Source organism: Tyto alba, unplaced genomic scaffold (assembly GCF_018691265.1).
Source record: "Tyto alba isolate M040663 unplaced genomic scaffold, T.alba_DEE_v4.0 Super-Scaffold_38, whole genome shotgun sequence".
Lineage (NCBI taxonomy): Eukaryota > Metazoa > Chordata > Aves > Strigiformes > Tytonidae > Tyto > Tyto alba.
In genome coordinates this window covers 38,691,436-38,706,387 of record NW_024881313.1, presented here as the reverse complement: position 1 = coordinate 38,706,387, position 14,952 = coordinate 38,691,436, and the positions used below count along the sequence as shown (strand labels likewise).

General features: G+C 52.7%; 1 protein-coding gene across 5 annotated transcripts in view; it reads left to right on the top strand.

Moving 5' to 3' along the window:
- Positions 1 to 14,952, top strand: part of GJC2 (gap junction protein gamma 2) — a 39,885-nt gene that overhangs the window by 12,199 nt on the left and 12,734 nt on the right. The window contains exon 3 of one of the 5 annotated variants that reach the window (XM_042801732.1): positions 10,443 to 10,552. The exons of the other annotated variants lie outside the window; for them this stretch is intronic. The gene's annotated coding sequence lies outside the window, so the exon portion shown is untranslated. The remainder of the gene's footprint in view (positions 1 to 10,442; positions 10,553 to 14,952) is intronic. 5 annotated transcript variants of the gene reach the window in all.

Genomic DNA, 14,952 nt, shown 5'->3' with positions numbered 1-14,952 from the left:
GTAGTGTCCTCCTCCCAGGGGATCTTTTGGAAGTTTGAAGGTTTCCACCTCTTGGCGCGCTTTCTTCTCATCGGGTCCTTTAAAAGTCTGAGGGTCTGAGCTCTCGGCAGGCTTTTTCTTAATCGGCTGTTGTCTCAGCTCTAGAGGGGGGGGTTTAAGGAGTGTTTCTAAAAGGCAGCAGTGTTTACAGTGTCTCAAGTTAAAAGGTACATTTTCTTCTTGTTCTCACGCGTTCCCAATTTGATTCCAACCTTCACTACAATTGCTCTACACGTCATAGTGATCACAACTCACCCCAGATCCACCCAGGGTACAGCAATTACACTTATCACCCCACGCTCTTATCTCGACACGAATCACGCCCGTGTTTTCCACAACGTGTAGGTGTTTAGGGTTTTCTGAGGTGCCACAAGCCATTGGTTTTGCCGGGGCTGTGGGGAAGGGTGCTGGCTGGTGGGATGCTCCGGCTGCCGCCACAGGGCGGGTTGGGAGAGGCTGCCCGGCGCTCACGTTGCCACTTCTTCACCCGGAGGAAGGTCGCTTTTCAGCGGGGGGGCTTCGTTCCACGCTTGGCTTGGCTTGGTGGGAGGTGGTTGCTCTCGGGTTGCTGACTCCCCCCGGGGGCAAAACATTCTCCCTGCTGCGGTGGGGCTGGGAGGGGAGATGGGTGAGAAGAGATCAGCCATAGCTTCAGCTCCCCACCCCCCCGGGGGGGTGAACGGACCCAAAGGTTTGCCCAGGATGGACGCGGGTGGGGAACGCTGGTTTGGTGGAGCACAAGACATCCCCCACCCCTCCACACCCCCCGCCGTGTGAGTGGAGAGGTGAGGAGCCCCGGCTGAAAAGCAAAGCTCTCCCAGATGGTGGTGGTGGCTGCGTGCCACCGTGATTTGGGAAGAAGGGGAGAGTGGCTGTGTCTTCTCTCCTTTGGCCTGGGAGGTGGCCTGGGGCTGATGCTGGCCGCGCTGCAGCGCTGCTGGCCTTTCAGGTGGGGGGGGGGGGGAGGGATGAACGGCGAAGAGACCCGAGCTGGGGCTGGTCCCTGCGTGGGGGCTGCCCCGGACCTTCCCCTTCTCCTCTCTCTGCCTTGCTGTAGGGTTTGACCGAAGCACCGGAGATCAGAGAAAGCTCCGGCGGCAAAGGCGGGAGGTTTTGATCTTCTGCTTCAGTCCTCAAAGTCAGCACGACCTGTGGGGGCACTTCTGCAGCCGCTTTGCAAGATGACCTTACTCCTACCTGTTCCAGCAGAAAGGGATGCCCTGGGAAATAGGAGGAGACGGGTGCAGCCAGGTCAGAAGAGCAGCAGGGAAAAGCAGGCAGCTTTCTGCAAGAAATCCTGCGTCTAACGGCAAACGCATGTGAGGTTTTGCACGCCGGCCAGGCCGCGTGTGGGCGTGGAGCTCATTTATTTAGTTCTCCGGGAGTGGAGCTCACATGGAGATCCCGAGGCGGGAGGATGAGGAGGGAGCTCTGCTCCCAGCAGCTGCTTTCTTGCAGGCTTTTGCACGGCGTGGCTTGCTTTCTCCCATATCGCGTGGCTGCAGAGCCTCCTGGCAGCCCATGGCAGTTTTTTAGCCACTCCAGAAAATTTTAATAGTTCTAGTAAGGGGGAACTCTGATGCATGATTTATGGGGAGTGTTTTTACGGTGTTTATGTTGGCAGGCTCTAGTTTATGTACAGTTTGAAATGTTCACTGAAGCCTCTTATCGCTGGAGGTTAAAAACAACAGAGGGCTGATGAAAGTCCGGCTAATTGAAGAAGGATTGATTTAAGGCTCGGGCTGCCCAGCAACTGTGCAAAGTGCCTGGCTCCTCCCCGGCTCAGGGAGGTTGCTGCAGCCTTCAGGCTCTGCACGGGGAAGGAGAGATGATTTTGCCCATCAGCGTGGTGGAGATCCATCCAGATTTAGCTGTGATGCCAGTGAAGGCCATATCTGGCACCGGGAGAGCCAGACCAGGAGGCTTGGGGCTCCTGTCCGTGCTCACAGCCTTCCTGGCCTGGCAGAACGAGTTGATCAGCAGATGCAAGAAGCATCAGGTTGGGAAGCCTCCAAAAATGCTTAAATGCGCTTTCTTTATGACCCAACCCAGCTCATCCACGCGCTCAGATGCGGGACGGTACCTTGTACTGGTGCTAAAAAGGCAGCACGTTGCCATTGCCATCACTCCTTTCATCGTGCCTTTGCTGGGATCTGAGCGGCACAACTCCTGTGTTAGTAAAATCAGTGACTTGAGTGAGATCCCATCAACGTCTGTGGGATCTGGAGTAATCTAACCGCACAAGCGTCTCACAAAAAAACCCACCCTTCTGCTCTTCTAGCATTTTCCACCGAAGGGTAGGACTGTCCTTCTCCCTTTAGACCTGCATGTGAGGTCTGAGTATGAAACTTCTTCAGGTGCCAGCAGTGGGTCATCTTGGAGCACGGGGAAGCAATGGATCCATCTGCCATAAGACATCTGCTTTACGATCAGGTCCTGACCCCTCCAGTTGTGTCCACCTTTCCTCCTCCAGCATCACGGGTGCTGAGGAGATGTGGGTGCAAGCAGCACCGTTGCACGGGGTGGATGTTTTTAAGGGTGGTTAAAAATGTAAATCAGCAGGAAAGAAGTGCAGGAGGGTGCTGCATCTTGGACAGGGTGTGCTTCTGGTCTCGCGGTTCCTGAGAGCACGTAGTGACATTTGGAGGAGCAGAAAGAAGAGCTGGAAACTGAGCTGTGTCCCGGACCGGCCCTCGGAGGTCAGGCACATGTTGAGCTCGGCTCCAAGGAGGGCTGAACACCCAACTTCAGGCAACTAGATCCCACCCGAGTGCCTTAAAAACAGTCTTGGAGGACACCACGAGAGATCTTGTCCTTTTGAGAAGCCGCCGTGCTGCACGTGGTTGTGCCTCCACATCACCCCACAGTCGCTCCACACCCCTGCAACCCTCTTCCTAGAAACATCTACTGGGGCTCCCCTTCCAGGAAAAAGGGCGTTTTATTCCAGGCCAGTTGGTTAGGAAAGATCCTGACTTGCTTTAGGCATCCTACTAGATGTAGACTACTAGATATATCCTAATAAGCTACCCCTACTAGGTGTAGCCTACTAGATGTATCCTGCTAGAAAGGGAGGGAGAGAAAGCTGCAGGATTAGAGGTACAGCTACGTGTCTCCAACCTAGTTAAACATACTAGAAAACGGAGTGAATTTTGTCAAAACTGGTTTAATGGAGCAGGCAGCCTTCTATTTTAAGAGGTTTCTGATCTCTCAGTCTGCACTGCACCGTACAGATCAAAAAAAAAAAAAATAAAAAAAAAAATAGAATTCTGCCTACTGGCAGTAAAATTTTGTCTGGCGTGTGTAAACCCCTATTGACCTGTGGCCCGTGCTAATGTGCTGGTGCAGAGACAAGCCTTTACAGTAGGAGAGTCCATCCTGCTGTTATTCCTTGTAATGGGAAGCTTCCAAAAACCGAGCCAAAGCAAATATTTGTAGCAAAGGCAGGGGCTGCCCAGAGGGAGCCGTGGCAGGCAGGAACGCTCCTGCCACCGGGCGGGAGGTGACATCATCTGGATTCCTTCGCTGAGGAATGCAGGATTTGCCGTCTTCCCTGCCAGTAATTGCTTTTCAAAAACAGACCTGCCCAGGGACGCGCGTTTCACTCGTCCCCTTGCCATTGCACAGCAGAGAGGTTGAACGTGTGTGTCCCCCCTCTCCCCATTCCCCTTCTCTTCCACAGCGTTAACGGGGCTGTTGGGTGGACAGGCAGGAAAAAGGGTGAAATCGGTCGTTCCCCAAATCGCAGGTGAAAGCACACGAAAGCTGGATCTGGGCAGAAATCTGGGCAGGGACTGGAGCTGGTGGGGGAGCGATGACTTCTCTCCTCAGGGCTGGCCAGGATGGGGGGAGGTGATGGGCTGAGTGTGTGCGTGGGCTTCTCTGCTGGGCAGACTTTGCTGGGAGCTGCAAGAGGAGGCCACGTGCGCTGCTCCGTGGTGGCCCCGTTTCTTGGTCCTGTGAAGCCCACCGACCACATCACGTAGGTTTTGAATTCCAGACTTCACTGTGGTGACTAAAGGTCCTTCTAGATTCCTTCCAACTTGAGAAATTCTACGATTCTAGGACTGGAATAGAGCTGCTGACATGCAGAGCATCCTGGCTAAGCAGCCTACACCTTGCTTAGTGTGACTCTTTAAGCAAAGCCACAGTTCCCCCTCCATGCAGCCCTTGAGGTCTCCATTGGGTTGAGTATCCCCACGTCCCATCTCCAGTCCCTTGAGCACCCCCCCTACCCCCCTCCCTTCCACCCCTGACTCTGCATTGGCTCCAGCTCCAGCAGACACCACTGGAAATTAATACGGTCGCTAACGTCCACATGTCATCAGCACTTCCACAGCGTCGGCGACTGCAAAGGGGTCAGTTCCTGTGGGATGGAGCCTGTTGCCGTCATTTCAATAGGTGGAACTAGGTGTAGTTCAGCCACCCCCATTACAAGTCCAACAGGGCGATTTAGGGGTTGGAAAGGCCCAAATTTTTTTGCTCTCAGTGCCTGAAAGAGGATGGCTGGCAGGAAACGAAAGCGCTGTTCTCCAAGGCAGGGGTGGTTTTTCTCCTGCACTGATTCTTTAATTTTCCGCCAGGTTTTGGAAATTCTTGGCTGTTACAACCGCGCAATTAAATCAAGAGCAGAAAAGAAGGGCCCCAGCCAAAGGAGAAAACCCACTTGGTCAGCTGAATTTTTAAAACAGGGACGGAGCGAGGACCTTTGAACGGACAGCAGCAGAGCAAGGGCTGTCCGGGGTCTGGATCCGCTCCATCACGGGGTTGAGCCTGGCGCTAGTGATGGGGGCTCGTGGTTTGCAGCGCTCTTACTCCTCGAGAGAAGGCAAAAACATCTCTCCCTTGTGCTGTTGCCTTTGGGAGAGGTGGAAATAGGGGCGCCCTGCTCAGTTCTGCCTGGAGTCGCCGTAGAGACGGCAGAGAGTTGGCTGAGCAGCGCTGATGTGGGCTCCAGAGTGTTGAGGTGAAGGCTCCTAGGCTTTGAGGTCAGCAGGGACCCAAAAAGCAGCCAGGGAAAAAGATGACGATGGATGAAGCTCTGCTTTCAAAGGATGCGAGGAAGCTCACGGGCTCCGTATTCGTCACGTCTCAGCGGGTCGGGTGCCACCAGTCAGGTGTGGGACTCAGCTCCTCTGGCTCCAGCTCCTCACGGCTGCACCCGTGGCCCACAGGGCTCCATCCTGCCCACCCCTGTGCAAACTGACCCATCTTACAGCAACGCAGACCACGATTTGGGTTTTTTCTGTTTCACGTCCCTTAAGTTGCTGCTTCTTAATCTTTCTCAGAAACACAGATGGTGTTGTGGTTTCTTAGTTATTTCTGTCTGGAGGCTAAAGGGAGGATGCCTTGGAGAGGAAGGGAGGGGAAGAATCAGAGATGGAAAGAGTGAATTTTCAAGAGCTTCCCGCAACTTCATCTTCTTTCCCCAGCTTCTGGTAATGGCCAGGTCACTGACTGCGCTCCAGAAAATTTCCAGGGGGTTTCCTGGAATACTGAAATGTGGTGGGCTGGGTGCTCAGCCAGCGGCCACCATCAGATCCGCAGCAAAGAGGATGGACCTCGGTTGACCAGCAGCAAACCTAGACGTGTCCCAGTAGCTGCCTGGAGCTCAGCAACCCTGACTTGGCATTTCTAAGGGATATTTATTGCACAGTGAAGGAGAATCAGTTTTGGTTTTTTGTGGGTTTTGTTTTTTTTTCTTTTGCACCCTCTTTCTGCAGCATCGTCCATCCTCTTTAGCAATTTTTGGACATTTAGTGTTCAGATTAGCAGAGGAGGCTGAACTGGCTCTGGGCTGGCAGAGAGTGTGGAAGAAAGGAAATGTAAGCTCAAGACTGGGAGAGTAGGAAGGGGCTTGCTGAGTCTCGTGGGCGGATTTTAGAATTATTGCCGTTGAAACCGTTGCCGTAACATCCTCTGTGTCCCATCCTCAGCCTCACAGTGCGGCTTCGTGCCTCCCTGCTTGGGAACCAGGCAAGTACCTGGTATGGGGGTGCTCGACCCCCTCTGTGCAAGCCCCAGCGATGCCAGGGGTCCCTGCTCTGGCAGCAGGAGCCCACTGCATCCCAGTGGGTGCTGGCGGGTTTGGTGTGGGCAGGGTAGGATCCACTCGAGCCCCTCACTTCTCTAGCAAAACCATCTGCCCGGTTCTCTCTCGGGAAGATCTCCACCGTCAGGACCAGCCTGTTGTATAAGCAAAGAGAGAGAAAAAACTCATCTAGCTGCCTGCTTGGCTCAGGCTGCGGATCGGCCCCGAGCACTGAAGCATCGTTGGCTCGGCCCCACGGCCCTGCTGCTCCACCAGCTGCAGAAGTTCCCCCGTGTAAAAGGCGTGGAAGGGCTGTCCACCTCCCCCTCCCACATCTTCCCCCCTGGCTCTTCCCCTTCCGCCTCGACGTGCTCATTCATGAAAAAATATCTGTGGGATGGACGTGGGGAGAGGAATTAATGTTGGCGTGTAGTTTCCCGCGTGCTGGCCAAGGGAGGTTGTAGGCTCAGCGGGTTTTAGTCTTTGTTTTCACAGCTGGATTCGGTATTGCCCTTTCTTCTCTCCAGCTTTTTATTGCTGCTTGCTCCCCGGAGCAACCTGTTGCAGGGCAGTGTGCACGCTTGGGTGGAAGCACAACCAAGGGGCAGCAAGCGTGGCTGTCCACCTCGGGACCGAAAACCTGCAACAGCCCCGCGTGTTCATCAAGGATTGAGGCCATAAGAGATTCTGCTCCCTTACGGCCAGGGTCACACAGCAGGTCCCGTGTCTGGGAGGGCAATGCTGCAGCGAGGAAGGTGCCATCCCGTGATGGTCCTCTGAGATCACCTGGGTGCAGCCCAGCTCTCCTGGCTCCTTCCCACCCAGCACTGCGTGGAGTGAAGGCAACTGGGTAGCAGGGACCAGCTCAGCCCATCCTTTGGTAGGAGGGGGCAGACAGCAAGGCCAAGGGGGGGTTGTCTGCCTTTGCTCCATACCTGGGGCACGATGAGACGTAGGCAAACCCTCAGGCCCATGGTGCCAACCTGGGGACATCATGGGTTGGGGGTGCTGTGGGGTTTGGTGGTGGTGGTGTAGGGGTTGGTCATGCTGGTGTAGGGTTTGGTAGAGGTTGTGTAGGGTTTGATGGCGGTGGCATATTGTCTAGTGGTGCTGGTGTAGGGTTTGGTGGCGCCAATAGAGGGTTTGGTGGTGCTGGTGTAGGGTTTGGTGGTGCTGGTGTAGGGTTTGGTGGTGCTGGTGTAGGGTTTGGTGGTGCTGGTGTAGGGTTTGGTGGTGCTGGTGTAGGTGTGGATAGCTGGATGCCCAGCATGGCAGCCAGGCAGGGGTCTGCTCACACCCGATGTGGCGGAGGAGGTGGAGAAGGTGCTACCAGCACCCCATGGGACGCCCAAGGGCTTGGACCTCTAGCGCTGCAGATCTGAGTCAACCTCAGAGCATCAGCACAGCCCAGGGCCAGAGGGGGCTGGCTCCATTCCCCCCTGGATGCCACCCATCTCCACCCCACTGCCTACCTCCGGAGGGGAAGGAGGGACATTGATTCAACACCCCTCCAGTCCTGCGAGCTTTGAGGGGACGTAAAGACACGTGGTCTCCCTTCTTGGCACGGGGGGACCCAGTGGCGTCCAGATGTGAGGCAGGAGCTGCTGACCTCTCCGGCGTCAGCGGGTGGGGGCCCACCTATGTAAACACGTCCAGGAAGGCTCCCCAGCCCTTTCCCACTCCGTGCTCGCCTTCGGATCAGACCGGCCAGCCTTCACCGATGCTCCTGTCCCCAGGGCTCCCGGAGAAGGTACCGTACCACTGTCCCAGCACTGGGCACTCCTCCGGGCACTTCTCTCTCATCTTCTTCTTCTCTGCCTGTAAACGTGATCGTATCATTATCTCCGTGTATAATTACCTAAGCGATTATTTAAATATTTACTGGTGTAACAATAAATCTGGGTGAGCGGAGTAGAAACCTGCTCCGGTCATGCTGGGAACCCAGCCAGAAGGATAGGAAAGCACTTGCAGTAATAACGTTTCCTTTTTTTTTTTTTTTCCTTTATTTTCTGTTTTGTCTGTTTTCTAAGAACAGTTGGCAAGAGCATGTCCGACCTGTTTGCTTCCTCATTTATCACATTTGAGGCTCTCCCTCTCCTCCTTTTTAACCATGTTTAGTAATGGGAAAATGATCTGTTAACATCGCATCCAAGTGTCTGGTATTTTCTCTTTGGCGTTTGTGTTCTTATCTTCAATATACTTGTTTAGCTGATGTTGGATATTTTTACCATGAGGAAGGGTCTGGTGTCCAGGTAGCCAGAGCTGAGCTCAGGAGGATGGTTTTGGTTATTTAAGGTGGCAGTTCTGCAGCACATAGTTTATTGAGGAGGGAGAGAGGATGGGTTTGTATGGCGGAGGGAAGGGTTTGGCAGCCATCCCCGGCCCTTTTCCCTCTTTTCACAACACTTGGGTCATGGAGTGGCCTCACTGTTATGCCTTTATCTGACCTGGCAAGTCAGAGGCTCCTCCAAAGCCAAGAGATTGGGAAATAGATGCTCCAGCGATGAGTGTTGGGATCTTCAGAGAGGTGTGGGGTCTTCGATGTCCTGGTTCAGATAGATAAGATTTTGTTTTATCTTACAAGTCCTGCTCCCTGAGCTTCACCTCAGCTCCTACAAGCAGGCCAATTGCTGAGGTGCTGGATGGTGGGTTGAGGAGATCAGCCTTATGTTCTTGGTAGGGCAGAGCGCAGAGTGGGGCTCAGCACCCCCGAGCAGGTGGAAATGGACTTTAAATCTGCTCACAAGCATACTGGTTCTTCCAAATCACCCACCCGTGGTCTTTAACCACATGGTTGTTTAAAGAAGCAAGGCATGAGTGCTGCCCCAAGGACGGTGTGGGACAGGCCAGCCGCTCAGCGGTCATGGTGCATGGCCAAGGCTGCACGAGGGAGCATCATGAGAACCAGGCAGAGCGTGGACATGATTCAAATACCTGGGCTGGATGCTGTGGGTCCCCTTCCTGCATCAATTTGTGGGGCATTTGGTCACTGCAAACTCCTGTCCTTGCTGGGGTTGTGAGACGGTTCCTCTAACCTGCACTTTGGTTGGCAAATTACAGATATTTTTGGGGGTGGTAGAGAAATGAAGATAACTTCGGACCCAGTTCTCATGCTGGGCTTCTCCTGCACTCGGAGGTGAAAGAAACCTTCACCAAATCCCCAATCCAGAGCCTTCTTCCCTTATTGCACTGGGGTTTGGGCAGGTGGATGTCAGCCCAGGATCAATTTTGAAGCTACGGAGTCGAGTCTTCACTTTGGCAAATGGGGCCATGGTTCATGGTGGGTCACACTGCCCTTTACCAGGGGCAAAATCTCCCTTCAGCCAGGGCCAAGGGCAGTGGCAGGGTCTCCCTGGGTTGCTCCAACCCATACAAACCCGGTTTAAATTCTCGTGGGAGAGTCCATCCCGAGAGTTGCTACGTGGGATGGGGCTGGTTGAACCTCACCGTCCCGGCCAGGTGTCTACAGGTTGTCCCGCCTGTTGCGGTGGCTGTCCCCCACGTCTGACAGAATGAGGTGTGTGATGAGAGAGATGACACCATCATTTTTCTCATCGAGACTGCCACAAAAATAAAATTAAAAAAAAAAAAAAAAAAAAAAAGAATAGAGTCGAACCCACAGGGTCAGCGGTCTGCCTGGGCTGTTGCAAAGCATTTTGCACATGAAAACAAAACAAAACAAAAAAACTATCTGTATTTGCAAGAGGGGGTTGGTGGGGAAAGCTGAAGGAGGTGTTGAGCATGTCCTGCTTTGCTTGCGGGGATCCACAGAGGACACAACCTCTCCACCTTTGCTTTGTGGGTTGCTGCCTTCACCCTCGTGTCGTGCCTAAGATGTTTGTCCCGGTGCAGAGTTGCTGCCCGCTCCCATCCCCTTCCCTCTCCCCACACTGACACTGGGAATGTGGTGTTCACACAGCTCAAAAGGAGGGGAAAATGGGTTTTTCTGGTTGCCTGGCACGAGCTGGGGAACTCATCCAGCAGCTCCTGGGTGGAGCCCAGAAGCCATGGACGAGCTTCCAACCTCCGTTCTCGTTCCCCTCTCTCCCGTCCCCTTTTCCTGGGGCTCTTCCAAGCTCCCTCCTAACGCACCGTCTCTGCCCATCCACAGGTGTTAGGGGAAAAAGCCAAAAAATGTGTCCGCTTGACTTTTTTCCAGCGTTCCCTCCTCTTTCTCATGCACCCTGACCTTTTTCCCCTGCCCCTGCCTGCTGGGTGAGCTGCAGATGGAGGAGCAGCCGCGGGGGCAGCAGCAGGAGGAGGTGATGTGCTGTGAACTTTTGCGCCGCCTTTTTTTTGCCAGAGGATGGATTTCCTCTGATTTTTATTGATTTTTTTTTTTTTTTTTTGAATTTATTCTTTTGTACGAGTTCAGGAAGGTCTACAGCAAGTCAAGCCTGGCTGGAAAGTTTATTGCTTCCTGTTATGAGAGCTCGGGGAGCCGCGATGGGTTTGCGGGGGAGATGTGGGCACCGCTAACACCAGGTATGACCCCAACGGGTGTGGTTGGAGACTGCCTTTTATCCCCGTTGCTTCTCCAGCTACTTCAGGAAAGGGAAGCAAATAAGAGAAGGGAATAATTGCTTGATCTGACCTCTGACTATCGATGCAGATGCTTTCTTTGGAGCCGGAACAGACACGGGGGGAAAATGCTCTAAAAGGGCTTTGCTGAGCCACGTCCCTGGGGGTCTCACGAGTCCCTTCTTGCCACCTTGCAGTACGTCAGCCCATGTTATCTCGCCAGCCTTGAAAACTTCAGGAGAAAGGCTCCTGTCAGAAAAAAATACGCGGTTTTGTCAACACTGAAATTTATCTCAGGAATGTGTCCATCACAGCGAAATTTTCAGCTGGGAAGGGCTGGAATAAATTGCTTCTGCTCTCCAGCCCGGGTTTAAACACTCGCTCTGGGCTTTTGTACTTTGGAATTGAAATCTTATTGTTATTTAACCCTATCAGATTTTTTTTTTTTTTGTCATTTTCAAAGTGAAATGCTTTCACCTTTCTGTGGTCATCAGTCAATGATATCCGAAGGAAACATTTCATTGTTTTTCAGCAGAAATATTAATTCTGCTAATAGCGTTGGCTTTTTCTGCCAATCACAAAACAATGCAAGCTTAACAGAAATTCTGTTTTCTGACCTGTCTTCTGGGCTAACTGGGGCACAACCGTGGTCCAAATTTCATGTCAATTCGGAGCCAGAGTTTGTATTTTCAGAGTGCATGAAAGAAAGCAGCCTTCACATCGTTTTCAAACATCCTTACACCAGGCAGCTGAAATCCCCACAGGCTTTTTAAAAATGTGGGAGACCAGATTTTCCCAGTTTGGTCCTCGCAAGAGCGAGAGACCAACCACAGTATCCTGATCCAGACCAAAACCTTCTTGGCTTCATCCAACAAACAGAGCTGGATGCAGAAAAAATAAAAAAAATAAAAAAATCAGCCTGCTGATGAATAAATAGGTAGAGACCTTGTCTCTCTGTCCTTCAAATGAAACACTTGTGCTGGGGTTGTCATCACCACTGTCCTGAAAATTCTGCACAGAGGTTTGCGATGAGGCAGATTTTACCAATAGACACTGGCGTGGCTTTTTCTGCTGCCTGTAAATTTTTTTTTTTTTTTTTTATTTTTAAGAGAGTTAAGGTTTTGGCCGAGTCCTTACGATGCGAGCCCTGATTGGAGAACGCCCAAAGCTCTGGCTGAAGGAGGGAAGTTTGCACAGCTGAGATGTTTCTCTGCATTAAGCTAGGGAGCAGGGTGGGACTGGGGGGGAGCCTGGGGGCCCTCGGCTGAGGTGGTCGAGTTGAGCAGCACCGAGGCCGTTCCAACCTGCTCCCTTCTGTCTCTGCATCGCAGCTCCCGAACGGGTCCCTGGGACACCCACAGTTGGCTCTGATACCGACAGCCACGGGCAGAGCTGTTGGTTCAGCTACTGTTTCACGAGCAAACGGGCTGTTTCTGTGGCTGGGAACAGGAGCTGTCCCAAGGCATGGTCCTTCCACCCATAAACACAAGTCTTAGCCCAGTGTGTCGCTTCTGCCCTTGCTGGAAGGGGCTGGGCTGTCCCAAAGCGCCTCCACCCAAGGGACACGGCTCCGTGTCCCAGCAGAAGTCCCCGGCTCAGCTCCCACCTCACCAAGGTGTTGTGGTTTAGGCCTGGTTGGCAGCCAACCACAATGCAGCAGCTCTCTCTCCCTTCCCCTCCGGCAATGAGAAGGGACAGAGAGCCAGGCTTGGGGTTCGAGATAGGACTGGGATGGGGAAAAATCCCCCTTTTATGATCACGAGCAAAAGGCAGACTCGTTAGGGGAGGAAAAAAAAGAACATAGATTTATTACAGACACTAGCAACACGTAACAGAGTAGGACAGTGAGAAGCATTGCCACATCTTGAGAACACCTTCCCCCCACCCCTCCCTTCTTCCCGGGCTCAGCTCTGCTCCCGATATCTCTACCTCCTCCCCCAGTGGCGCAGGGGCAGGGAATGGGGGGTGCAGTCAGTGCTGCCGCTTCCTTCATCTTCGGTGAGGGGAGTGGCCAAAACTCGTTACCCCCTGCTCCATCGTGGTCCCCCTCTCACAGGAGACAGTCCTCCACAAACTTTCTCTGACTTGAATTCCTCCCACGGGCCGCAGCGTTCCCCACACTGCTCCGTCATGGGTCATAACTTCCTCCGACTGGATTCCCTCCCATGGCTGCAGCCCTTCCCGAGCTGCTCCGGCGTGGGACTCCCCCGCATGCTGCAATCCTCCCAGCACTGAATTACAGCAGCGGGGCTGCCTCTTCCCATGAGACCCCGGCCTTCTTTGGGCACAGAACCTTGATCAGTTGAGCAGGAGCAACAGGCCATAAATCAATGTCTGCTCCACCGTAGATCTCCATGGGTGGCGGGGGGGGGCCGCCCTGCCGTCTCCCCACAGGATACAGGGGGGTCTCTGCTCTGGCACACCTCCCCCCTCCTTTCTTCCTCCGTTCCTCCACTGACCTTGGTGTTCACGCAGCTGCAGCGACTCCTCCTCACAAGTCCAACTCTTCACCACGTCCCTTCTTAAATACGTTATCGCAGAGGCGCAGCTGATGGGCTCAATTTCCCAAACAGAAGTGGAGCTGGCGTGGAGCTGGGGGAGCTTCGAGAAGCTTCTCACAGGGGGCCACCCCGATAGCCCCCTCCCCTGCCACCAAAAAACTCCACCACTCACTCAACCCAGGACAATGAGACAACTTGTGACTTCGGGTCACGGAAGGAGCTGGAGTGTGAAGCAGGAGCTCCGATGGGCGCTGGTGGCCTCTTTGCCATCAGGAAATGGAAGGCGGTGTTGAAGATGCCCCGGTGGGGTACACGCTGGGACCTCTCCGCAGTGCTTGGTTATACCTGGTCCTGTCAACCAGGCGTGTGCCTCGGGACAAGCCCTTAGAAATATCAACAGTTGCAACGCTGACTTGAACCAAACTTGTCAAAAATGAGCCTGGGTCTTCTTCCGAACCCATCAAACTCCCCCCCCCCAAACATACACACACACCCCCCTGCGTGCTCGGGGACCAGCAGCTCTGAAAACAGTAAGGACAACAGCAGGGCGAGGCAGGTCAGAGGAAAAGAGGATGCATTGAGAAAGGAGATTGCTACATCTTTACATCTGGAGAGAGAAAAAAAAAAGAAATCTCCGTTTAAAGCCATTTCCAGTACTGTGGTGCTCCGCCTAAGGCATGGGGCTGCAAGTAACAGTCCAGTTGCTCCAGAGACACTGATAAAATGAAAATCTGACTCTTTTTTCTGTGTAGCCATGATGCTCTAAAGTGCTACTTTTGCTTGCAAAGATAAGACCTCAGCGTGCCTTTCTGTGACTCTGTCGTTCGCTGGCAAGGTTGTAATTCTCCAGATTCCTTTTTCTCTCTAACTGCCAACAAATTACTGACTAATAAGAATAATAGCAAAAACGCAGCAGTTCTGCAGTGGACTTTAAGACTATGCAAAAGGAGGGAGAATATTTCCCAAGTTGAATCTTTCCTTTTAGGCAGTGCCTTTGCCACCCTTTCCATCACAAACCTCTTTCAAAGTGGATTGCACCCACAACCACCAGGGATGAAGATGTGTCCCTCATCCAAAGGTCAGAGAAAAAAGGTTACTGAAATTAGTCAAAGAAGAAAAGCTATGAATTAAAACTGCTGCTTCGGCCTTTGCCCTCATTTGTGGTATTCAAACGTTTTTACTTCTTAGACAAGAAATTCTGTAGTCTCCTAAGATCAAATCCAACAATTTCCAGTCAGGTCAAAAATTGATATTCATAATTTATTTCAATTCTGTCACATATGTCTCAACACAGTGACGTTACTTCCTGGGTCTTGCTTTCAAAAGTGGGCTTATCATTTGAACAAAGATGCATTTCTTCATTTCATTTAGTTTTAAAACAGATGGAGCGAAAATCCAAAAGGTGAAAATTAGAGAGGAAAACAATCTCTCAGCGCAATACGCTACAGAGCTTCGTAGATTTGTGGCCGGGGTGGATAATTACGATTGCTACTCATCACTGACATAGCAGGGAGGCGTTATACCAGATCTCACTGTTGTCAGGGAAGGGAAGGGAGTGAAAAGGTGCCTATTACTGTTTTAGTTTGTACATTCATTCATGGCTAGAAAAGCTCTGTTTGCTCTCCAGTGTCTCCTTGGGAAGAATAAAACACAAACTGTTTATAACTGTGCACATACTCCTGCCATCCGCTGTTATTACCCATGCACTAAATGTTTTGGCTTTCACACAACCTGTCCGGATGGTGAAGACCCAGCTAAAGCCTGCAGAAGAAAATGCACGGGCCTGGCTCTGTCTCCAGCCCTCTGCCTCCTTCCCTGGGTGATGGTTTGGCCCCACGGGTGACGGTTTGGTGATGGGAACCG